The sequence below is a fragment of the Streptopelia decaocto genome (assembly GCF_964273445.1).
Source record: "Streptopelia decaocto genome assembly, chromosome: 2".
Classification (NCBI taxonomy): Eukaryota; Metazoa; Chordata; class Aves; order Columbiformes; family Columbidae; genus Streptopelia; species Streptopelia decaocto.
In genome coordinates, this window is record NC_138655.1 from 83,226,185 (window position 1) to 83,251,500 (window position 25,316).

Here is a 25,316-nt window from a genome sequence, read left to right on the forward strand (position 1 = left end):
AAGCACAAAAAGACCTGCAAAGGGTCTAGTTGCTGTAACTGGTGAGCAAGGAAAGCAGCTCTTCAGTATGGATTCTAACTAGAACAAAACATCTCATATAAACCATATACAATTGTATTGCACATTAAATAATGTGAAACGAATTTTTTATTCTCCAGAAGTCCTTGGAGTTTGAGCTGAGAGGAGGAGTTACCTGGAATTCTATATTCTATTCTTTATTCTATTTCAGAAACGTCTTTTGTCTCAGACAAAATACGCTATTTCTTACAAGACGCGATTTCCAAATCATTTCACTTCAGAAATATCTAAGTAGTTCCATAGCTTGCTTGATTTTATTAAGGGTAAAGCATTCTTTTTTTTTAAACTTGTTCTGAATTTTCTATTATTAGCTACAGAATAATGAGGTTTTTGTTGGATAAGATATATATTTGTAAAATCACAAATCAAAACAGTTGCTGAAACAAGGTTCTTTGACCTTGGCAAAATGAAGTATTTAAAAAATCTTGCATAAAAAAATTTGTTTATTTGTACATTCCAGAAAAAGTTTAATGTAATTGACCCAGTATTTTTCAGCATGAAACTGCTCTATCTGTAAAAATAATAGATAAACTTTTATCATAAGGCAGAAGTAAACAAATAAGGAGATGATGAAAAAAACCTTAAATGAAAGACAGTGGTTGTGCAAGATTTTCAGAAGGCATGAGAGGTACAGGAGGTTAAAATATAATATCACTGAAGCTGATGGGAACTCTGTCAATTACTTTAATGTGACTATTGTTCTACCCTGTATCTTACAAAAACTCAGCAATGTCCATTTGAAGGTCCAGAGAACAGCAGATATTTCTTGAGGCTAAAAATGGCAGAATCTCAGTCTCTTTGATTTCTTTGGTGAATAAATAGGGGTGTGTGTGTATCTCTATATATTAATATTATATAAATATACACAGTTAACTGGGGATGCAGTACACCAAAGTGTAGCAGCTGAGGCTGTGGATATTGGAGCCCAAATGTATAATGAAGCTCCAGTATTTGTATTTTAAGTCAAACATGATAAACTATAAAATAAGTCTGCTGGGCAACGCCCCTTCATAAGTACTTTCGATGCACAGTGGATGGATCAGAATGAGATGTTGATTTAATTTGGATTTCTGCCCTTACATCCACAGGACTGCAGCTTTAGCATTGTTTGCTTTTGATGCAAAATTCATTTCTGTATCAGCATCTGTTCATGGACAGGAGTGTGCTTCTTTTATGGTACATTTATTGCTATTTCACCAGTGTACGTTGCTTGTTTGTTTGCTGCTCCTGCTTGCTTTTTACAACAGCTATGCTCTTTCGTCTCATGTGTCCTGTGCCAAACCTGTATCTACATTTAGCCAGGTTTCTGCCTCAAGCATTTGATTTGTCTTGTCGAGGGATGGTCTTCAATTCCATTTTAAATTAATCTGCTTCTCACACAGATCTGAAATACAGAACCAGAAAAATAAGAGGAAAGGTTACACACAATACAATAATTTATATTTTTAATCTACTTTTGCAAAGACATAGGTTGAGGCAGGAAGTTTCTTGTTTCCTATTTAATGTCCAGTCGTTTGATGTTTGTGAGTGTCTGTAAAGCTTTTCACAAAGATTTAGCTGCATGTTGCAAATCCTACTGATATTAATAATAATTATATAATAAAGTATTTGTAGAAATATTTGAAAATATAAAAACAAATCATCTATTTTTTTAGCGTAACTTTCCCTCCTTTTTTTTTTTGACTTGTTCATTTTGTGATTAGAAATTTTCTCCTATGAATTCCTGATCAATATCACAAAAATAAGTGTCTTTCTGTAGCAAACACTCTGTAAAATCCTCAAAGACTACTTTTAAGACTTTCCAGAATATTTTCTCCAGGGTTTTGTTGCTAGAGAAGCTGTTTGTTATTGTGAGGTGCTATGGTGTTAAACAGGTAAGCTTTCATCCATTTCCATCCATTAATTTAAAAATTTAATGAACTATAACAAGAGTAAGTGTAGAGTATTGCTTCTGAGCAGGAACAACCCCAGGTTCCAGTATAATTTGGGGAACAACCTGTTAAACAGCAGCGTAGGGGAAAGGGACCTGTGGGTCCTGGTGGACAGCAGGATGACCATGAGCCAGCACTGTGCCCTTGTGGCCAGGAAGGCCAATGACATCCTGGGGTGTATTAGAAGAGGGGTGGTTAGTAGGTCAAAAGAGGTTCTCCTTCCCCTCTCTCTGTCCTGGTGAGACCGCATCTGGAATATTGTGTTCAGTTCTGGGCCCCTCAGTTCAAGAAGGACAGGGAACTGCTGGAGAGAGTCCAGCGCAGAGTCACAAAGATGGTGAAGGGAGTGTAGCATCTCCCTTATGAGGAAAGGTTGAGGGAGCTGGGTCTCTTTAGCTTGGAGGAGACTGAGGGGTGACCGCATTAATGTTTATAAATATGTAAAGGGTGAGTGTCATGAGGATGGAGCCAGGTTCTTCTCAGTGACAACCAACGGTAGGACAAGGGGTAATGGGTTCAAACTGAAACACAGGAGGTTCCACTTAAAGTTGAGAAGAAACTTCTTCTCAGTGAAGGTATCAGAACACTGGAACAGGCTGCTCAGGGGGGTTATGGAGTCTCCTACTCTGGAGACATTCAAAACCCACCGGACGCCTTCCTGTGTAACCTCATCTAGGTGTTCCTGCTTTGGCAGGGGGATTGGACTAGATGATCTTTTGAGGTCCCTTCCAATCCCTAACATTCTGTGATTCTGTGATGAGAACCTTGAAGTGTACCTGTGGCACCAAGTGCATCTAGGATAAGCTCCAAGGGATGACAGAAGTTCACCAACCATGATAATCTCTTTCAAGAGCCCCTGCTCACAAAGGAAATTGTCTGAGATAACAAACCAGTGCCAGAGATCACACTGTAAATCAAAGAAATAGCCTCTTAGGTTGAAAGCTTCTTAGTCACACAAAGGATGATGTTCAGATAAATTCCACGAGTCATCTGCTGACCTTATTTGTGCTGAAAATATACTTGGAAGTTGTTGATACATCTGTGTTAGAGAACTGAACATTGCCAGGGCTTGTTTTCTTATTCTGATGTTAGCTGACACAGTCTGGACCCCTTCACATTGCTAAGTTCTCTTGTCTTCAAGGCAGGCTGCTAACAACTAAGCTACCAACTGAGGACAAGTGGAGAACAGTCTTACTTTGTGCTGACCCCAATTTGTGCCCCAAAAATGTTTGGGAAAGGCTTCATTTGCTGGGACAAAACTATGTCAATTACTGTTCAATTATGAATAGAATGTGAACAACTAAATTCCTAAAATCACAATTTAATTTACTGGTAAATATGTTCCCTATGATTTTAATGAAAGGTATGTTGTCAGGAAAGGAGGTGTTACTGAGCATAAGTACCCCATTCGAAAAGTCACCTTTTAAGGTAGCATTTTCCTCTTTATATAGTGTCCACAGAGAGCAAAAAGCAATAAGTTCTCTGTGAAGAACATTGTACTTGCTATTTGCTATAATATAAGAAATGTGCAATTTTACATATGCATCTTTAGAGGCTTCTGAAAAAGAAAAGCAGCTTGAAGACTATGCTGGGAATATGCTAATTAAGAGATGTGATTGAAATGTTAATCAAGATTGTGTAAGGCTAACAAAGGAAGGAGATGTCTTAATCTCCACATTAACATGAGGTCTCCCATTGCCCAGTCACAGCAAAGAAAAACCACATAAAGACAAATTGAGATGGAGGGAGACCCCACCCATAGTGGGTTAAGTGTCTGTTCTGTGCCTCTAATATTTGCAGTCAATAATGACAGAAAGCTAAAACGGATCTCTGAGGCTTCTCCTGAGCACGTCAGATCAGGAACAGACTTTCAAGGCTAATTAGTAAACCTCAAAATCTTGCAATGATGAATTGTTAACAGAAGCCTTAGTAATTTATTTTTCATTTAAGTTGTTTGCAACTTTGTTTTGTAACTGCAGATCTCTGTTTTAAGTAAACATGCCATTGAAATCTTGTCTAGTAATAAAGCGGATGCTAAATAACCTGACAAGACATTGCACTTCAAAAAGTACGTTCAACTCAAAACTGTCTGAAAAGATTGGACCTCCTTTTTGGTGTCCAGTACCTGAGTGCATTTACTTGCAGCACTTAGGTGGCAAAACAAGATGCACCTCCACTGAGTCAAGCGAGTTTAGGAGCTGGTAATGTCGTTTCGTGCCAGATGATCTGCTTGAAATCAGTGCTAACCAGGCATGTTTCTTTGGCAGCAAGATCGTAGTGAGGGGATTTTCAGACATATTGGTGGTTTAAAAAATCTCATTACTTAATTTATCTATGCAGCAGTTGTTCTTGCAAATGATATGTATTAGGTTCCTATGTGGCTTTTGGAAGGAGTTGCCATTTTATGTTCATGAAACTCAAGGACAAGGAAATTTTATTTGCTGCTGGCATGCTCCTAAAGTTAAAGATGTCTTACTTGTTGTTTCCCCCCCATCTTTTTTTTTTTTTTTTTTTTTTTTTTTCCCCCCTCTGGGTAGTGTCAACAAATACTTTCCTGCCTCTTTATGTATTGGATGTCTGAGAATTCAAGTTGTATACTACATCTGTTTCTTAAGGCAGGAATATTATTTCAGACTACGCCTAGTGTGGTCCCATGGACTAGAAAAATTACTAATATTTGAACCAGGTTAGTTGTGCTCTTGGTGTTAATCTTCCAGTTTAATTTCATCCAAGAGGGATATTGTTCATGCTCTGTTAGACTGCTACATGGTGCAAAAAGATTATGTGGCATATGGGAATGATTGAGCTATTTGCTTCAAGAGTGCTCTCCAGATCTGGACTAAAACACCAATGTGGAAAAACACTGTTGTTGAGATGTTGTGAAAATACAGCTTCAAAACTTACTAGAGATGTCAGGGTGATTTTGATGACACTATTCATCTAAACAAACAGGAAGAGGGCATTCAAACCTTTTAGAAAATTGTTCTGAAACATAACATCCTTTGCATTTTTAAATATCTCTTGTGAACACTCCAAATATGAACATTAAAAAATTCAACAATGAAGTACTACAATTACAGAAAAAATATTAAAAGCTTGTGCAACCAAACTAATGTGTTTACACCTGTCATGTAAGATTAGTTGGCACTGGTATTTATGTGGAGCATTAGGATTTTTGGTTGGTTCATTGAGTTGAGTGTAGAATATTGTTGCTCTTCTTTCCTTTTAATTCTTTATGTAGTTGACCTTTCTGGCACAGCAGTTCAGGACCACCACTGATGAAATGTTATTAATATCTTAGCACAGTTACATTAATAATTCAAAGGAAACACAGCTAAACATGCTCTTTCCAACCTGCTCAGTGACTTAGCACCAATGGTGTGCACAGCTGGTGTAGGTGACCTGTTTTCAGCAGGAGCACTGGATACCCTCATCCCCTGTGGTGAAGAGATGATCCTGTTGGGTGCATCATCCTGGACTCAGTACAGTCTTTGTGAGCTCAGGGTAGATGACTTTGCTGGAACATCAGTTGCAGTGGATGTTCAGTACCTCTAAAAACTCAGTGTAATATTTTTTGGGACCCCAGAACCAAAATACAGACACTTGAGTGACTAGGCAGTTTTGAAGATGTGACAAAAAGAGATCTGCTTAAAACTGCATGAAGATTCTCTGGCAATGCCAGTGAGAGGGTGTAAAGCTTTCTGCCTTCCAGTTCTCTTTCCAGATCACAGGCTGGATCGCTTCGTCTTAATAGTTCATACGAACTGTTGATATTATTAACATTTATTAACCCCTCCTGCAGACTGTCAATTAAATAATGCAGAGTCAAACCTTAATTCCTCTGGTGCTGACTAGATATCTCTTCCGCTTGACATAATTTCATTTGTCATTACCCTTCTTCCCTTGTGTTTAATTTTGAGATAAACTAAATGCCTGCTTTTGGTATTTAAGTTACCACATTAAAAGTGGCTGTGAACATAACAAACAGTGCTACCAGAAGTTGGCACAGTGAAGCCAATAAACAAGCCTGACTGTAGAAATTGCGTCTTCAAAAGTGTGAGGAAAGAACCTTGAGCAAGTCTGTCTTCTAAATTAAACTTATGAAGAATAGTAGTTGATAAGCCCTTGCTGAAATGTGGCAATGTTCTCTGCATGTGACAGGTTTAGGTTTACACATAAATGTTGGAGGGAATGGATGAGCTGATTGCCCAAAATGTGATCCTAAGTTACGGTAACCCTTTACCCTAGCTTCACTTTTTATTATATCATGCAGCTTTGAGCCATACCAGAGCTAAAGGAACAACTTGATAAATATTCTTTTAAAGCAGTTAAGCTAACACTCCAATAAAACTTGGGGAAGTATGCAAAGTGGTATCCTATTCTGGATGCTGATAAAAGGCACTATTTAGAAATACAAAATAATTGTTTGGCAAGCAAGATAACCTTTTTCATGGTTGGTTTTGTACAATAAACAATATCAGAGGTTTCAAAATTCTTGTAACGAGCACTGGGAGAGTGGTGCTTCTCCCACCGGAATTTTGTATTGATTCCCAGAACTGACTTGAAAGACAGGCTGCAGTTAAGGAAGAGAAGACTGGTTTGAGGATAAATAAAGACTGCCTCTTAGATGATCACCCTTACAGCTATCCTTTGGTAGATCTGTCTTTTTTCATATCCATTTTGCCCCAGCAGTGGTACCTGGGGACATGATTTTCTGTACTGAGTGTGGAAAAGTTGGAAAGGAAACCGACAGTGGATAGTGCTTATCCAATAGGGCAGAAGGCTATCACAAAGAAAACAATTATCAAATTTATTCTTTTCTTCCACAAACATTACTGAGAAAGGCTCCTCCACCTCAAAAATAAAAATACACGTGGTGAAATACTGAAAAAGGTACTACACAAGTGCAGAGCTTGTTGTGTTGGTCTATCTCACAATCTCACAAAAAGGGCAGAACAGACTTTATTCATCTCTATAAATAACATGCTTCTTTTTATCTGTGTTGAAAGATTTACAGAATCCTTTCTTTTGGCACTCGATCACTCTACCTGGCAGTATAAACATAGGAACTCCATGAACACAGAAAATCAGAGAAGAAAAATGGCTGTGCAGTCCTACTGGGATCTCTCAAACCATGGCAGTACGGCCTCTCACACATTAGATATTGCTGATTTTTTCACCTTTACTTCCAACATGAGCACAGTGGACAGAGTGCAGGTAAGGTAACCAAGTGTTCAGAAATCAAGGGGAAATGAAGTTTTGACTCATGAGTTATCTAGACTTTGTCTTGGCAGTTCTAGTCAATCCCAAAGTGTTCCAGTTGTCTACACTAAAGCTCTTACAGTTGCTGAAATGGTGACCAAAAAAAAAAAAAAATAGATGCAGTGAACAGAGTGTGCTGTTAAATAAATTTCCATATTTCATAGAATCACAGAATGTCCTGACTCAGAAGGCACCCACAAAGATCATCGAATCCAACTCCTGTCCCTGCATATGACAACCCAAAATTCACACTATGTGTCTGAGGGTGTTGTCCAATTGCTTCTTGAATATTGTCAGGCTTGGCGCTATCACTATCTCTCTGGTGAGCCTGTTCCAGTGCTCCACCACCATCTGGGTGAAGAACCTTTCCCTAAAGTCCAGCCTAAACTTCCCCTGACACATCTTCCTGTCTTTCCCTCGGATTCTGTCATTGGTCACAAAAGAGAAGAGATCAGTGCCTGCTTCTCCTCCTCAACCTGTGAGGAAATGGTAGACTGCGATGAGGTCTCCCCTCAGTCTCCTCTTCTGCAGGCTGAACAGACCTAGTGATTTTAACTGTTCCCCATACACATCCCCTCCAAATCCTTCAATAACTTTGTAGCCCTCTTCTGGACACTTTCCAGTAGCTTTATATCCTTTTTATCCTGTGGTGCCCAGAACTGCACACAGTGCTCCAGGTGAGGCCGCACCAGTGCAAAGCACAGCGGGACAATCACCTCCCTCGCCCTGCTGGCAATGCTGTGCTTAATGCACCCCAGGACACAGTTGTCTCTCTTGGATGCCAGGGACACTGTTGACTCATTCTCAACTTGCCATCAACCAGAACCCCCAGATCCCTCTCTACAGAGCTGCATTCCAGCATCTCATCTCCCAGTCTGTATGTACAGCCTGGATTGCCATATCCCGTGTACAAAACTGGCACTTGCCCTTGTTAAGCTTCATATGGTTGGTGGCTGCCCAGTTTTCCAGTTTGTCCAGATCCCTCCGCAGGGCCTCTCTGCTGAGGCTATATCTTAACTGGATTTGATGCTATTAACAAGAAGATTAAAAATGTAATGTTCCTTTACTATCTGCTATAAATATTCTCTAAAAAATTTTGTTCAAAATCATATTTGCAGTTATACTTTTCCACTACATTTTTTTAATGCAATATTATATTGCAATCCTGCTGGTTTGTATGATTACATACAAAGGAAAAGATATGAAAATGAATGAGATCATGTCTTTATCTATAACTGAAAAATATTTTTTCTTACCCAAAGTTGATACATGGTATATATTACCCACATATTTTAGAATTCACTTTGTTCAGCTGGGTGTTTTCTTATAAAAATCCAGTTGTGAAGTCTATCCACAGAGTACATTACTGACCCATGTTGATTTGATATGCCTGTGAATCTGATGTTATAGGGAAGAAATGTGTACCTTAATTAAAATCGTCAATGAAATAATATGTCATTATAAGGTCTCCCTCTCCATTTCTTTTTCTCAGCTGTCTGAACTTATCTTTTTCTATAGATTTTTGTATTTTCATAACATAAACTTATGTGCACATCAATTTAATGTGCAGTTTATTTTTCAGTCATTGTATCCAAACACCTCATGCTAGATACAAAAATAATAAAAAAAATACTTTAGTTCTGTCAATTCATTTTCTAGGAATTCAGTAGGCAATGACAGGCCTCACTGACAGTCCACATACAGCAAACATATCTCTGCAGGTAGGTAACAACAGGGCACTTCGGTGGCTGCAGAAAGGGGACTCCCATCTTCACTGTGAATGTAATACTTCATCTTTCACTGTTCCATTAAAGAGAGCTAACTAGGCATCAGGGAAGATGAGTTCAATGGAGACATCCCAGGAAACAAGACTAAAACAAAACAGGAGGTATCACCCAGCAAACACCACTGGGAAGGGAAAATGTTTGGGATTGCTGGGAAATGGGACTGCTGCTTCTGAGACAGTTTCTGTGCACCAAATGAAATTATGTCTTCTGTTTGGGTTGAAAGACCTAATCTTCATGTACGATTGTCTTAGTGACTCCATGAATCTCACTGTTTCCAGCACAACAAGGCACTATTATTTCAGTATTATAGACCCATGAATATCTTATTTTGAGAAATCATACATTTTCAGACATGAAGTCTTGCTAAGATTGTCTGGTGTAAATGTTGGAGCTATGTTGATTCACAGTAGCTGAGATCTTAGTTCTTTAATAATAATAATAATAATCATCATCATCATCATCATCATCATCATCATCATTTGAACTATCAGCACATTTAAGTATCCTGAAGAAAAAAAATGAACTTTATCTTTACAATTCTTATTATGTAGTCACTGTTGTTACCTTGGCTCTCTATGCTTGAACAAATAATAGCAAGGTTTACATCACCAAAAATGTGCTGCTTTTATGCTTACTGTGCCAAGACTAGTTGGTCTTTACCGTAAACTTTCAAAATTGAATACCCTTATTTAAAAATGAACATTGCTTAATATAAGCAGATGGCAAGACTTCAAAAGATTGTTAGAAAAAGGAGTAAACAGAATTTTTTATGTTATTTGAAAAATGGCCTTACAAATGTTCTTTTCAAGTACTGTTTATATACTAATATCAGTGGGTACATTCTACTGTCTGAATCTAATTCTGTTTAAGACAGTGAAGTATATACATTTTTTCTGTGATAAGAGTTAAGAGAAACTTACAGCTAGAAATATTGTGAAAACCATCTTTCTTTTGCTACTTCAGCATTTCTGTTCTAATAATTCATAATGAAAATTTACAAGAAATTTGAAAAGAAAACAAGTAAAAGGTTCTTCATCTTTCCTCCTTGATTCTGAAAATTAGAAGAAATGAACAAATATTTGGAGATAAATTTGTTTCTATCCATTTTCCATCAGTCACCAAAATTCTTTTGAAAACACAAGAGAAACGGTTGTAAAAACATCCATTTCAGTCCAGAAGACTGTGATGTTTCTCTGGCATGTTTATTTGTACAAGAAAGAGGAGGTAATTCTGAGTGTTTTGCCTGTATTTTAAAAACAATGCTTTGTGCTCGGGTTTGTTGTTTTGCTGCGTTTGTTTGGTTGGTTGGTTGGTTGATTGGTCTTGGTTTTGGTTTTGGTGGGTTTTTTTGAGATAATTTGGTAACAAAACATAGTATTATGATCAGGACCTCGATTTGGATGCATTTAATATGTAGTATAAGGTCTTGTAAAAGTACAGAGGATATACTTTCCAGAATACAAGTACATGCAAATACCACCGCACATATGCATTTTCTCATAATAAGACCAGCAGGTCTGTAATAAGAACTGTATATCTGATGCTAAAAATGCTACCTTTCAAAGATTATTTCCTTTGGCCCTGACCTCTGAGCCTGAAATTGTGCTTGTTAAAAATTCAATATTTAAGTTTTTAATTTTTTATTTTTAAATTTTCTGGACGGTGTATCTCAGGAGCATGTAACTTTGAAATGTTACATCAATTGATTAGTATTAACACATGCAAAATACTGAACCATGACATTTAGAAATATAAACAGGAAACTTGATTACACTTAACTCTTTAGCTGATACCTGAGGGACACAATACGCTATACAATGAGGCCCTGATGACAGCACTAGAGAGAAATACCCAAAGTAGTGGTTTTTTAAATGTTTTTGTGTGGTTTTTTTTAAATAAAAAACTAGTTTCAGCAAAAGTGAGACTTCCCATGTTAAAAAGTTGACACATTTTTCCTTAACATCTAAAATTTTCCATCACACAAGCCAAACCAAATTATTTTAAGAAAGGTAACATTAATATAACCCCAAGATTTCTCAGTATCTTACAGGTCCTGAAGCTTAAATATTTAGTGCTCCTATTTTCATCTGTGACTCACACTTGTTGTTGAGTCCATTTTCCCTTGTACAGCTCAGCCTCTCCCCTGGGTTGAATATAGATCCACACTGGCAGCAAGTATAAGCTGCATCCAATCCAGTAAGGCAAAGCTGAGTTTCTCTTCAATCCAAAGCTGGTCCAGTAACCAATGTGCAGTGCATGTACATCCTAAATCACTCCTGCCTGTAAGAGGTCACATTAAGGAAAACTATCACTGAACCACTGGAACAGGCTGCCCGGGGAGGTTGTGAAGTCTCTTTCTCTGGAGACATTCAAAACCTGCCTGGACACGTTCCTGTGTAGCCTCGTCTAGGTGTTCCTGCTCTGGCAGGGGGATTGAACTAGATGATCTTTGAGGTGCCTCCCAATACCTAGTATTCTGTGACTCTGTGATTTTTTTTTTTAATAAAACACAGCAAATTTTAACTACTGGTTTTGGCTTTTTTTCTTATTTATGTACTACATGTGACTAGTTGATTTTCTCATCAAAATGTAAACTAAGAGGAAGATAAAGCTGAACACAAAACTTCTCATGAAATGGAATTTGGGATTTTTGAAGACCTGCAGAATGGCACAATGGTGCTGCCAGACTTCCCAAACTAGAGACGAGCAGGACAAGCACATATGCTGCCTCACAGCAGGAACTCCCTGCTGTGAGGAACTCCCATAGGGCTGAAATGCAAGTTGTACAGAGATTTAGGGCACAGGTTTAAAATCCTGGAATCTTTTTTGGGGAAAGTCTAAGTCATTTGCCACAAATATATAAGGCCTATTTTTACATAGACTAAGGACATTTTTAGTACTTTCACATGGAGTAAATAAGCTTTAGTGGAAACATAAATACAATTTGTTTTGCCATTAAAGACCTTTAATACTGCCACAGTGAGAAAACAGCAGTCTGATTCCAAGTATTATTCAAGTCAATAGAAGTTTTACCTTTTCTTCTGCAAAGTTTGCCCCAAGTATTTAGCTCCTTACTCTTCAATAACCTTAAGTGCTTTGTGTTGCTCTGTGACAAAAAATGTCTTTTAGGTTGAAAATCCTCTGCTCTGGTAGCTTGTAAACGATTTTTCTTTTGAGACATGAAGAAAATATATTTCTATGTATCCTATTCAGTTTTCTTGGATATCACATTGAAATGTAAACATTTATATCTGTACAAAAGTTATAGATACAGGTTTTGAGATAATTTTAAATATTTTTCAGAATTTTGTTTCTAGCAGAGAGACCAAGAGTTTATATTCATTTGTACTCTATTTTTCTGATATATTGCCATGTTGATGTGTGTAAAGGCGACCAACATCAACTGAGCACAAAACTGTTTAGTGGAGGAAAAGCTGGTTTTATTTTTTCTTGTTGCTTTGCCTGTATTCAAGCTCTTTTATTTTTTAGTTTCTTGTATTTCCTTGCTAATGGTAAATAGGGAAAAAATGTGAGAGAGAGAGAAAATAAGAAAGGAGGTAAACTACAGGCCCAGGATGGTTTTTGGTTTTGTTTGTTTGTTTGTTTGTTTGTTTTTTCTTGTTGTTTGTTTGTTTTTTTGTTTGTTTTTGTTTGGTTTTTTGTTGTTTGTTTGTGGTTTTTTGTTTGTTTGTTTGTTTGTTTTGCAGGATTATCAGTGAGAGAAGACAGAACTCTTCAAAATTTGCAGTTTGAAGACAGCCTCCTACAAAGCATGTTCCTTCTCTTTCAAGCATCTCATTTGTATTTTTGCGGAGTTATGAGCACATTTCTTCTGTGTGTGGCAATACAGAAAATAAAATGGAAGGTGCATTGTGAGTGGCAAAGAGGTACCAGGATTTCCTCCCTCTCCTTACCAAGAAGTCAGCTAGTTATAGTGGCTGTAGCTGCATTCTTCACTGTTTTGACTTTGTCTCCTCTGAGTGAATATTACAGCCTTCCTCTTCTCTCAGTTGTGACTTAATGATTTTCTCAGTTAAAGCAGACAAAATGAAGGATCTGTTCTGCTGTGTGTGTTTAAACACTGCAGGGGTGTGTATGTGGATACAGGGCATAAGGATTCCTCTTCTAGGTTTGTGAGAAATGCCACCTGGAAAGAGCTTAGAAAAAAGACAACAGTTTAAATTTCACATCAGGTTTCTGAATATAACTTTCCAATGTCTTTTTTTCTGGTCATCTGTTATCTCCTGACAGCCTATTTTCTTATCTTCTCATCTGTCAGTCCTCTTTGCATGCACGTGAATGATGATTGAAATCTAAAAAGCAGGTGGGGATCCTCAGTATACAAACAATTGCACCCTCAGCAGGGTTGAAGCCTTCAACCTGTAATTGAGATACCTTGTATTAGGAAAAAAAGATACGTCATGCAGTAACAGTACTGTACTGTGTGCGCACAATAAGCGCCTGATTGTCTTTTGGAAAACTCTCTACTGGCAACTCTTTACCTCTTAAATAGCATCTTGTTTTTAATCTTCATTGTTTTCAACCCTTTATTATTATTTTTTTAACGTCACAGTTGAAATTGGCTACATCTTAGCTCAAAGTTGCCAAAACCTGTCACATACAAATTACTGCCATTTGTTTTTTAAAATAATACCCCTGAACCTCCTCAAAATGTTCAGACTCACAATTCTGACATGTAGAATGAGTCTAAATTATTAAGAAATGCATGTGTGAAAGGTGGAAAGAGGGAGGAAAAAATCACTGGTCCTGAAACACCATGGTTCAATAATACTAATTCTTGTTTTTGTATTAGGCTGAAATGTGAAAACAGTGGAGCACAGCACAACAGAATTCAAGCACTTTTCTTTGCTTGGGTCAGGTTTGCATGGTCTTTTTGTCAGTCTGGAATATACAGGGTTCTTAATTTGTAGGACTACAATTTACAGCCATCCCAAATAACTTTTTAATTTGTATATCCTTAGATCTACAAATCTATTTGTAGATCCTGTAGATCTGAATGTTAATAGTATAGTTCCAGCTGAGCAATATAATAGGAAATGAAATTTAAACTTTTTCAACTAAGAGAAGTGGTGAAATTTTTAGGAAAATGCTTATTGTTACCTTTGCTTCTCACTTCTTGTTAGCTCTAGCTTTAAATGTGGCCAGAAAGCTAAGGTTTAACTTACTGCTATGAGCTTTGTAGACCATAAAACAGTGGTTTTGGCACCAATGGCAACATCTACAAAGACTTCTAGTATTAATGGTGGTAGATCAAGAAAAGCTGATTCAATGGCTGTCTTAAGTAGCCCAAGAAACTTTAGTGTAAGTTGAAGGGGATCATCAGAAATATGGTGCTACCAGAAATACGAGGAAAGTTGACAATTGAACAAGGCTGTGAACATAAAGAATACTTTATTAATGGCAGAATTATAATTGCAGTGATTTTTCAAATGTGAATAGCAAAACAACCACCTGTTAAATCATATTGATTTAAATCACAAAAGCTATTGAATTTTCCATAAGCAACTGGATGTTCTGCTGTCATGTATTTTCTAAAAGATAAAGTGAAATGAAACTGTAAGAGACAGAAACTGTGACAGAAAGAGTAGGGAAAGAAAGGTCTGGAGTTCCCATTATCTCTTGGATAGATAAGCCTTTGCTGGATAATTGTACTTTGGATTGATTTGCTGCCTCTGGCACTTTTTTTGGAAGATGACTTCTATTTGTCCCTCCTTCCCAACTTCTTCCACCTTATTATTTAAAACCCAATTATGTTATGAAATACTAATTGCCAAGCTGGGCAACTAAATTTTCCAACCTGCAAAGTCTCCAGAATTTCCACTTGCCATTTTTGGTGCAGAAACACTTGCAGGAACAGTTTTACTTTTATCACTAGTTCTCCAGCCCACCATAGACAGGAGTTCAGACACACCACAAGATCCCACTCTTTTGCCCGAAGCGGATCCCTGCATTTCAAATTCCTTTTTCCTTCTCCCAGCCTTTGGTAGAATAAGGAACCTGATATCAAATGAGAGTGGAAACTGGGAAAATGAGACAGCTCTAAAATCAGTGTGTGAATTTTCTAGGTCTTGTTAGAACACAGCAGATGGACCTGCCTGCCTTGATGGTAAACAGCAACTGCCTAGAACCAACAAAATACCAGAGATCCTGCAACTCTCTGCTTTCCAAGACTCGCATTTGTGGGTTTACATGATGCACAACACATGAAACATGAAATGAAACTCAGAGATTTTAATATTCTTGAGAAGTCAAAGATAGTTCATTTGTAGGTTGTTTTACCCTAGATGTTATATTCTGTCTTTTTCTTCTCTTTTACACTTCTTCTGTAGAATGAACCATAACCTGCTGAAGGCAGATAACATCTGTAACCTTTTTGTATTTTAAATAGCAGTGATATAGCCCACCTCCTGCACACTTCAAAGATAAGGTTAGCAATATATGACTTAAAAGTACCACTATATTTCTAGCTTACATCTGCTCTGATGTTAATATTTTGGTCCTGCTATGGAGTGACAAAAAAGAAATCACAATAAAACCCCATTGTGTGGCACAATTCCCGAGTCTATTATAGGTGGACCTAGAAACAAAGATCAGACCAATACAAACATATTTTTCTAGCTATGTCTGGTAAAATTGGGCAGCTCAAGATTATTAAGAGGGATGTATATTGAATTTTCAGTTACTAGCCTTGATGCACTGTATAGGAATCTTTTGTATATGTCTCTGTCAATATGTTATGTTTCTTTGTCTTTAAACAGCTCCACAGCAAATCCCTTTCCAGTTCAGAGAAAAGAACTTTTATCCAAGAGAAAATTAGCCAGCCTACCCAAAATTATCGAAACACTAACACTGAGAAATCAAGAGCCAACAGCTTGATAGGGTCAATATTTTGCTGCTGCATTACCATGTTTATGGGTGAAGGATGAAGTACTGTCTCTTTTGAAAGCCTTATCCAGTATCAGTTATTCACACTCATCTTTGCAGAGTGTATTCTCAAACAGACAATAGGACTGAAAGGCAGAATGAAGAATAAATAATTCAAAAAAGAGACCATACCTTCATTAAGGTAATCTTAAGGACGATTTTGCCAGATTATGCATGTTTAAGTTTTCATCTGGAATATCATGTTAAATTTTTGTTATAAAATATGGTATTAGCTCGGGCATTTTTTTTTTTGTAGTCTATAGAGTTCTCCTTATTTGCTTTTGTTTTAAATCCATGTAGCTCTGTAAATTTCATTGGAGTTGTTTTACACTGTGTAAATTAAGTTAACATCCAGCATTTGCTTTTTCTGACCTGCTCAGTTATCATATTTCCTCCCTTATGAATCTCTGACTAATGTATTTACAGCAACAGTGCTCACAACACCACATGACTGGTGGTACAGTCTGGCATTGGGTTAATCTGAAGGAGCGGAGAGTTGACAAGACTGCAAAATGCAGCAGTAAAAAAGGTTTGTTTTTTTTTTTTTTAAAAAAGCATATAACTTTTGGAGGATGCCTCAGGATAATGCAGCAAAAACTTTAAAAACTTTAACATTCAAAATGTAACTGTAAGGAAAGAAAATTAAAAACAGGCAACCCAGAGTTCATAATGTATCTCCTGTGCTGGGCTCTATACAGGATCTACCAACTGCAAGATGTTCTTCCTAAAATATCTGCTTATAAGGTAAGCTGGAAATAGGAATTCTAAACTGCTCTAATGAGAATCAGTGAGAAAAAGAGCACCTACAACTTCTCGTTTTCCAGCAGAACATGGCTGTTTATCACAAATAAAATGTTTCTCAGGAACAACACAGTTTTAACTAATTTTCCAAGCACATTTTGTGTTTGTCTTTAAAGTAATTTCTATTGACCAGAAGCACTGGCTCAGGCCTGCTGCTGTCAGGACTTCCAGTTTCCCAGGGGGTCCCCATGGCTGTCTTGGGGAGAACAGGTGTGTTAGGTTGCCTGTGCATCCAGGTTCTTTTTTATAGCTGGTCAAGTAAGCAGACAGATTTTGGTCTCGGTTATGGAACCATGTTAGACTGCTTCAGGAAAACTGACATGGAAGTTTGGGCTTTTGTCTCAACTCCACAGAAATGTAAATAATAAACAAACAAACAAACAAACAAGTAGTTTTCTCCTTTCTCCTATATATATATTAAACATATATAATTTGTTAGCATCTTACAATTATTTCTATTTTCGTGGGAAATTTTAATTTTGTGTTTCATTTACTCTGAGTCTTAATTAGTACTGACTAACAGAAAATCAGAGTTTAACCAGAAAGGTGGAAATTCAAATGAAAGTCTACAATTTCTTAGAGTTCTTCTCCTTCTCCACAGATTTTTATAACTGTCCTTGATGCTACAGGATTTTCCAGTTTGACCTGATGAGACCTGAAGCAGTAGTGGATGCAGTTTGTTATTTGGATCTCTGCTGTGTTAACAGTGTCTCTAGCAAGTTGGGTTTTTTTGTTGTTGTTGGTAGTTTTTGTTTTGTTTTGGGTGTTTTTTATGTTTTTTGTTTTTGGTTTTTGTTTGTTCGTGGGTTGTTTTTAGCAATTCTTTCTGTTTCTGTCTTTGAGTGATTTAATCCTCAGCTAAATCCTGCTGACACACCGCTTACTATGCAAGCAATAGAGGTACCCTTTACTTCTTCCCTGGTTTTCTGCGAGAAACTGTCACTGGTTTTAAGTAGATACCTTGACCTTTCATTAGCATGCCAGGTTCCATACTGCAAAATGAAAGAAAGTTCTGATACAAATTTGACTGTGGGAGACTTCTTTGACTACTTGTGTATTTTTGTGAGCTCTGTTATTTTATATAATAGCCTAAATAAAGGGCATTGTTCTGCATTAATGATTTTACACAAACTCTAGAGCTGTATTTCTATTATACTGTGTCTTGTTGGTGAAGAAAGACTGACTCTACATAGATGTGATCTTTGTGCTTCTCTTCTGGCATCCTATCTGCATGAGCAGAGTGATTTTATTCCTAGACTCTGCTTCCCACAGTCTTCATCACTTGCACATATCAACAATTTTATGAGCACTTTTGCCATGTTACAGTTCCTGGGATAAAGAACAAATCCTTCCAAACAGGAAAACTCATTCCTCATTTACTATTAAAAGTTTGCTGAAATTTATTTTATTCAGATGAAGTAACAATAAAGGAAAACAAAAAGAGCAAAGTACTTTGAAGCTTCACATAATTGCATGGTATTTTTCAATGTCAGAGGCAAGTCTTCAGTATGGGATCAATGTATTGATTTATATCTACTGAGGACCTAGTCAGACAAAAAAAAAAAAAAAAAAGAAAAAGTGCCTATCAGGAAGTGGTGGTCTCATAAGAAAATATTCTCTGCTGTTTATTAAGGTTGTAACTGTAGTAGATTCCTAATGTTGCACTTAGAAACCTTGTATTATACTTTTATTTTAATACTTAGGTGCATTCTGTGCAATAAAACAGTTTGATGGAGGGGAAAAAGGTCTGTTTAACAGATTGGTGATATAATCCTTGTGAAGTTAACTTCTGTTAGAGAGAGGCTGCTAGGCACAAGACAGGCAAGAGAGGAGGCAAAGAGAAAAGTTGGAAAATGTTGCTGAAATGACAGTAAATGTTAATGATCCGATCACAAAAATTGTCCTTCAAACTAGAGTGTGTAGTAAATAATAATGAATAAATGTACTTGTCAGGAAGATTTGATTTGTCTAGCAAATCCTTACTGACATATACACTCATTTACTACTATATAGCCTTTTGAAAATGCCATTCCAGCAGAGCATAAAAAAGGTTACTTAAATTAAGTATAGTAACAAGATGAGCAGCATACTGAGTTCATTGGACTACAAACACACTCATTTAATATCCAGTGCTCCATTACTCTGAACGAAGCTGTCCCTGAAAAAAAATAATAGGAAAGAAACAGCATATAAAAACAAGCATAATGGTCTAAAATAAAAAATATGAGCTTCAGTGTAATGCCTTATACCATCAGTATTGACATTCAGTCTGTGGATGATAATGTTGGAAACGCAGAAAGGTATTATATAGTGCAGAAATCATCACCATCACCCACACCCCTTCCTGACAAAAAAATTGTGAGAGCTAAAAAGATAAAAATTTGCCTCCATGAGTAACACTTGAAGTCAGAAACTCATGTTAAGAGTGGGGAAAAAAAAAAAGTCGAAGCCGATGTTACATGGTACCCTTAGGTCTACCTTCCACATTCAGGGGAATTACTCAAGGGGATCACATTCTGCACCCAGCTTCACTTTGTCTTTCTTGAAAGGACCCTCAGCTATTAAAAAAAAACAGTCTTACTTTAGGATTCATTAAAGCAATGATAATATCTCATGATGGCTTTGGGTTTAATGGATACATACCAGCTTGTATTTTTTCCACACCTTCTCTTAATTTTTTTGCAAACTCAAGCCAGCTTAGGTCTTTCTGTAAACATTTTCTGCTCTTACGGGTTAACAGCTTCACAGTCTCTTCCTTCAAACCAGCCTTTTGTCAGGAGCAGTTCAAGCATGACTGTCAGGTCAGTCATTATTATGATTGCTTCCTTGCACTTTGACAGTGCAGGTCTGACAAAGAAATAAAAAAAGGAACATTAAACTAAACCCAAATATAGAGCCAGAGGAATGCACATGCATGCACACACACGAACATGTGCTCGTGCATGTGTGTGTGCATGCATACACACACACACACATATAGGTGCAATATAAAGTAGCAACCCTTTCACATTTGTGAACAGTACCACTCTACGTTGTGATAAAAAAATATGTGCAGAATACTCAGATAGCAGCATATAGATAATATATGGCTATGCCAGGGGTTTCCACTACTATTTTTTATACCAATGAGTAGTATATAGTGTAGATATGCTTGATTGTGTTTTGTTTGTTTGTTTGTTTGGTTTTTTTCCTGGAAGCATGTGTTAAAGTCTACATTTCTCCAATATATGCAGAAAAGAGAGAAAGAAAAAAGGGTATTGCACTGAACTGTATTAGCTAATAAGTAATATGTTATCTTGTTACCCTGGCCCCTGGGTCAGATGCCAAAATAAAATGCCTTCTCTCATTAGCAAGGCTGAGTGAAAAACATGTCTGAATCTGCTTAGCTTGTGTGGTCTTTAATATGTGTCGGCCCCACTCTGCCCAGTAGAACTCGAAGGTCCTTGCTGAGGTCCAGACTTCTTGGCTAGGCAAACTAAGCAGCAGTTTATGCACAAAGACTTTACACAACACCTGTGTAATTGCAGCTACATATTCTGCTTGTATCTAGGAGGAAAGTGCAATTGTTTGAGCAGAGTATGTCGTCAAATTGGCTCATTGCTATCTCTTGACTGAACAGTGGAAAACAGAGAACAACTTTCTACTTCTACTTTCACAAAAGGCAATTACTGGAATTATTCTGGGGGCTAAAGAAGGATTCCCTAGAAGGTTGCATGGGCTCATTAGCTCCACTGTCCTTTTTTTCTTTCTCTTTCCCCTGAGGTTTTTCCATTTTTGTAATCCAGGCTTGGCTTTTTTTCTTTTCTGAGGAAGAAACAGTGCTGGCATACTTGTGGCAGAGCAGAATAATCAGAGCAGTTAAAAGGGCAGGAGATGTAGAGAGGAGAGAGGAGGAATAGAGAAACATGTTCTTTCTTCCTCTAGCTTCCTTTCCCCAGGTCCTACTCTGCTGTCATTCCAAAGATGAGGACCAAATAAATTGGCTTATGCTCCTATGAAGCCTTGAATTAGTACCATGCTGTGGCAGTAGCACAACATGCACATAATCTTCAACCTAGTTTAAAGAGTTTAGTTTATTTGCTCACATATTCTCATTACAACTTACTGGAAAATAGAGCCTGGTTTTCTGTAGGATCTCTTGTTTGTTCGTTTGTTTGTTAGTTTTGTTTTAAAGTGATTATGGCATCAAACTGAATAAAATTGTGAAACACAAGACTGTTCATTACTGGATTTTTTTTGAAGAAAAAAAAATATGCATTGAAACATTGTTTTTATTCAAAAACCTCATTTCTATGTAAAAGGTAAAAAAAAATCAAACAAGAACACTTGACTAGCTACAATCATAAAACAAGCACTCATAGAAAGCTCTTTTACCTTGTGCATCTTTGAAAACCAACCTAGATAGGCTCAGATAAAGCCTCTCCTGGGTACCTAGCTATGTCTGCAGAGGCTGATACATGTCTCCATGCATACTAATAAAAATCCACAGCAGTGCCATGGTCTCTGTCTATGTGTCTTTCATTTTTTCTCTCCCTCTCTGTTCATAACAGTATGCTTTCCTTGAGTGCTTCACTGTAAAGCTGAATTATGTGCTTATGCACAGCAAAACATTCTAGGTTCACAATCTGAGTTTAATTGAAGGAATGGATGTTGGCTGAGCACTCATATTATGAAACTTCCTGAAGATCCAAATACAATTTATTTTGGACTAACAAGGTTAATCAGGATTCTCCCTTTCCAATGACTAAAATGTCAGATGACACCTTTACCATATTGCCACTTCTAGCCTGAGCAACAGACCTGCAGTTAACAGTTAGATCCAAAGCTCACTAAGACAAATAAAAGCTTTTACACTATTCAGAGCCAGCGGGATTAGACCCAGGATGTAATTTGGGCTCACTCCTTATCACCTTTATGCAGGACTGTAAATCACCATTTCAGAGCCTTCACCTCTTCAAACAAAAATAGTTGCTATTGGAAAACTGTATATAACAATGAAGATTCCTGTCCTCATATATCCCAAATTAATAAATAACTCATTTGTAATTGAAATTACAGAAATTTTCTTGCTCTTCAGCTGCCCATTGTGAGAATACAAAACAAAAAATCTTATTAAATTATTAAGCAGAAACAGAACCTTTTAAATTCCCTGTTTAGTACTCACGGTACGATGCAAGTGCCTTATTTCCCCTTAATTGGCTTATCTATAAAAATGATAATTTTCAGACAGTTGGTAATAAAATCCCTCAGGACTTCAGGAAGCATAATTCCCTTTTTAAAATTCTCTACATTTATTAATGAACTTGAAAAGTAACACTTAAAATTGCTCAGTAGGTTTTCCCTCCTGTGCATTGTACTCTCTACAGAGTTTCATGGTGAACTTCAGGCATTTCTTCCTAATTTTTACCTTCAGGCTATCTTTCCCAAGTGCTAACCCAGATAATCACTACTAAATCCTGCCCATTGAATATTTGTGAGAAAATGGAAGGTTACAGATCACACATAGTTCACCAGGGCTAATACATGGGAAGGGAGTGGTATGCTGAGGGGAAAAAGTCATGCTCACCCTGTCTTTTATCACCATGCTTTTCAAGTCTACACTTTCTTATTTTAATCATAAAAGAGAACAAATTAACTAATTCTAGCCTTGCTAACCTGGTTCACATTGTTGGAAATGGGAAGGTTCAAAAGCGGATTCTCAGTCAACTCTTAGGTACTAGGCCTATCTTTTTTGTTCTCTCATCTGTATAGGATCCAGCAAGTTAGAGTCTAGACCTGTCATTGGACTCTTCAGTATTATCACAATGCAAATAAAAAGTTTTAATAACACCCTGGAAGCCACAAACTGGTCACATATTCTATAAATGCTGCAATTTTCTACAGAGAGCTAGTAGGAACTGGATGTTTTTCTTTGCAAACTGATGGATCATTGAATCTTGCTGTAGTATAAGAAAAGAGAAAACATTTTTTGCACACATGGACTCAGCTTAAAGCCAACAAATTTAGGATTAGTTCTCCTCAACAGAGGATGTTATTCAGAAACCATTTAATACTTTTGGTATAAAACAGAACATAAAGCAGTACAGGACCCAGCTGGCCAAGAACACAAACTTCTCACACAAAAATGCCAGGATTTTTTTTCTGTTGTCTTATGCAGAATTTCCTTAAGCGTAACCACCAGAGGAAGTAATCTCAAAGGTTTAGAATAAACAGTAGTCTAACATTTCAGTCTTTAGTTTCTTATTGAAGACCTAAATAGGGACATCAACTCAACTGACATACTTATCCTTTGAAAAGTGATCTAAGACTTCATGTAGGTCCTAGAGCTGAAGTTACTGTTTATTTGTTCTCTGTCTAATTAGGTCATTTTTAATTTGATAACCCTGAAACAAAATCTGCCATGTGGTTGTTATAGTTCCTAATTAAACCTTGACAAACAATGCTTATATGGTGCTTTGGAGAGCAGGCACTCTTAGTCTTGAACAAATAAGATCCAAACAGTTTGTCCAAGCATTGTCACAGAAATTCTTATCTTTTTCTAACATTCTTTTCTCACTTCTCAGGACAAGAAGTCAGAACACTGAATGTGCATATGCCTTGTAGGAAACTTTCCAGTAGATTAAAGCAAGATTTGTAACATTGACTGGGACGAATGACATCCAGGGAGGATTTGACTGCTGGTGGGAGAGAGACTTGGACCTGTGAAGATTGTGGTGAAGAACTGGAAATGCTGGCAAGTGATAAGAGAATGTGGTAGGCTGAGGTATGAAGGGAAGAGTGTCTGCAGAAATTTGGCAGTTAGGTTGTGGGTTTTTGGAATATAGTTTTGCAAAGGTGGTTTTAAGGGATGCTAAGTAGCACTAGTCAGGAATAATTTTCATGTGCTATGTTCAGATGAAACAGTGTTTACAGTTTTCAGCCTGGGTGAGAATCCTTCTACTCTACCAGGTCTTGTGAAAAGAAACCCTGTCCCAATCTACAGACAGTCCAAACAGGTAAAGGGGAAAGAAGGAGGAAGAGAACTGCAAGATGTTTATACTGCGACCAGAATGTGAGCCCTTCATCTCAGGTAAGATTTTGAACATTAGTGTTACAGATCTACTCTTACTTTCTTCAGGAGAATACTCATTCACTTTGCCATGTAGCATGCTGAGTTTCATTTCTAATTGAATTGGGATCACCTGATAAAAGCCAAGCCTGCAGTCACATCTGCATTTGAGGGAGAGGTGAAATATGGCAGAGGTGTAATTCAGTGTAACTGGCTAACTAGCCAATTTTTGGAAAAAAAAACAGGATGAAAAAGTAAAGGCGAAAAACAGAAGAGCTTTTTCCTTGTTAATTAAGTTAATTAACTTCTGCCAAGGCAAATCAAGAGCAACATCACTGTACCAAATGGAACTATAATGGTGTAAAACCAGGAAATGCAAAGGAAGAGTAAGTCTCAAGTTTTGTTAACGGCCTGGATTTATCATTTGTGGTTGTAGAAAGAATGCATATTTGTGATTTTTCTGCTTTTTCTCTAATGTTTCAAAGAACAGATACTTAAAAATCCCTCAGGAATTTCAAATGGAAGAGAATTTAATTTAATTTATTTTTTTTTTTATTTTATTTTGGTTTATGTTATTTTTTATTTTTATTGTATTGTTTTGTTTATGATTGTCTTAGTAAATTAGAATACAAAATTAATATCTTTTTACATTGTCTATTTCCCTATTGCCTTAATTGTTAGTTAGTTCATTTGTACTCTTCTTTTTTTTTTTTTTTTTTTTTTTTTTTTGTCATACAATCCTAAGGTACATTAAGAAAGACTAGTGTGGACCTGATCAAGTCAGTGGAAGCTGCAGAAGACTGAAACCTAGAATAAAAATATTATCTTCTTTTATGTGTAGGCAGATACTTCTAGATTACAAAGAGCTTGACTGCAAAACAGGAAATATGCTCATTTTTTAGACTGGGAAGATACAAAACAGTGATGTTGCAGTAATCAAAGCATCTGGGTTTCTAAGTTTGAATACTTTGTCTACTGAATCATACTGATAAATAAATGAGGCATGATTATATCTTTTGCATTACTATCCTTGTATGATCTATTCTGTGAATTCCATTAAGAAACATTTAACACAGTGCAAAAACAAAATCCCTCAAATTTATCTCTAGCAAGCATACAACACAGAGTTTGAACCAGAGGCACTGTTAACAAATCATCTATGCCAACTTATCTAGGTGGTTAGGTGTTTCATGATGTTTTTTGTTTCTTCACTGACTGAATGATCATGATAATACTGCAAGCATAAATATTATCATTCATTTTTGCCAATATACTGTCAATACTCATCAAGTTTGAATGTAAAATAAGGTGCAAAGCAAAACTGATTTTATTTAAAAAGTGGGCAAATATTTGCAGAAATTATTTTGAATTATTTTTCTCCTCTGTTCAGCATTCTCACTTCCCAGTGGTATGATGAGAGTTTGAAACACAGAATGTCTCCCAGAGGTGCTCACCTATTTGCAA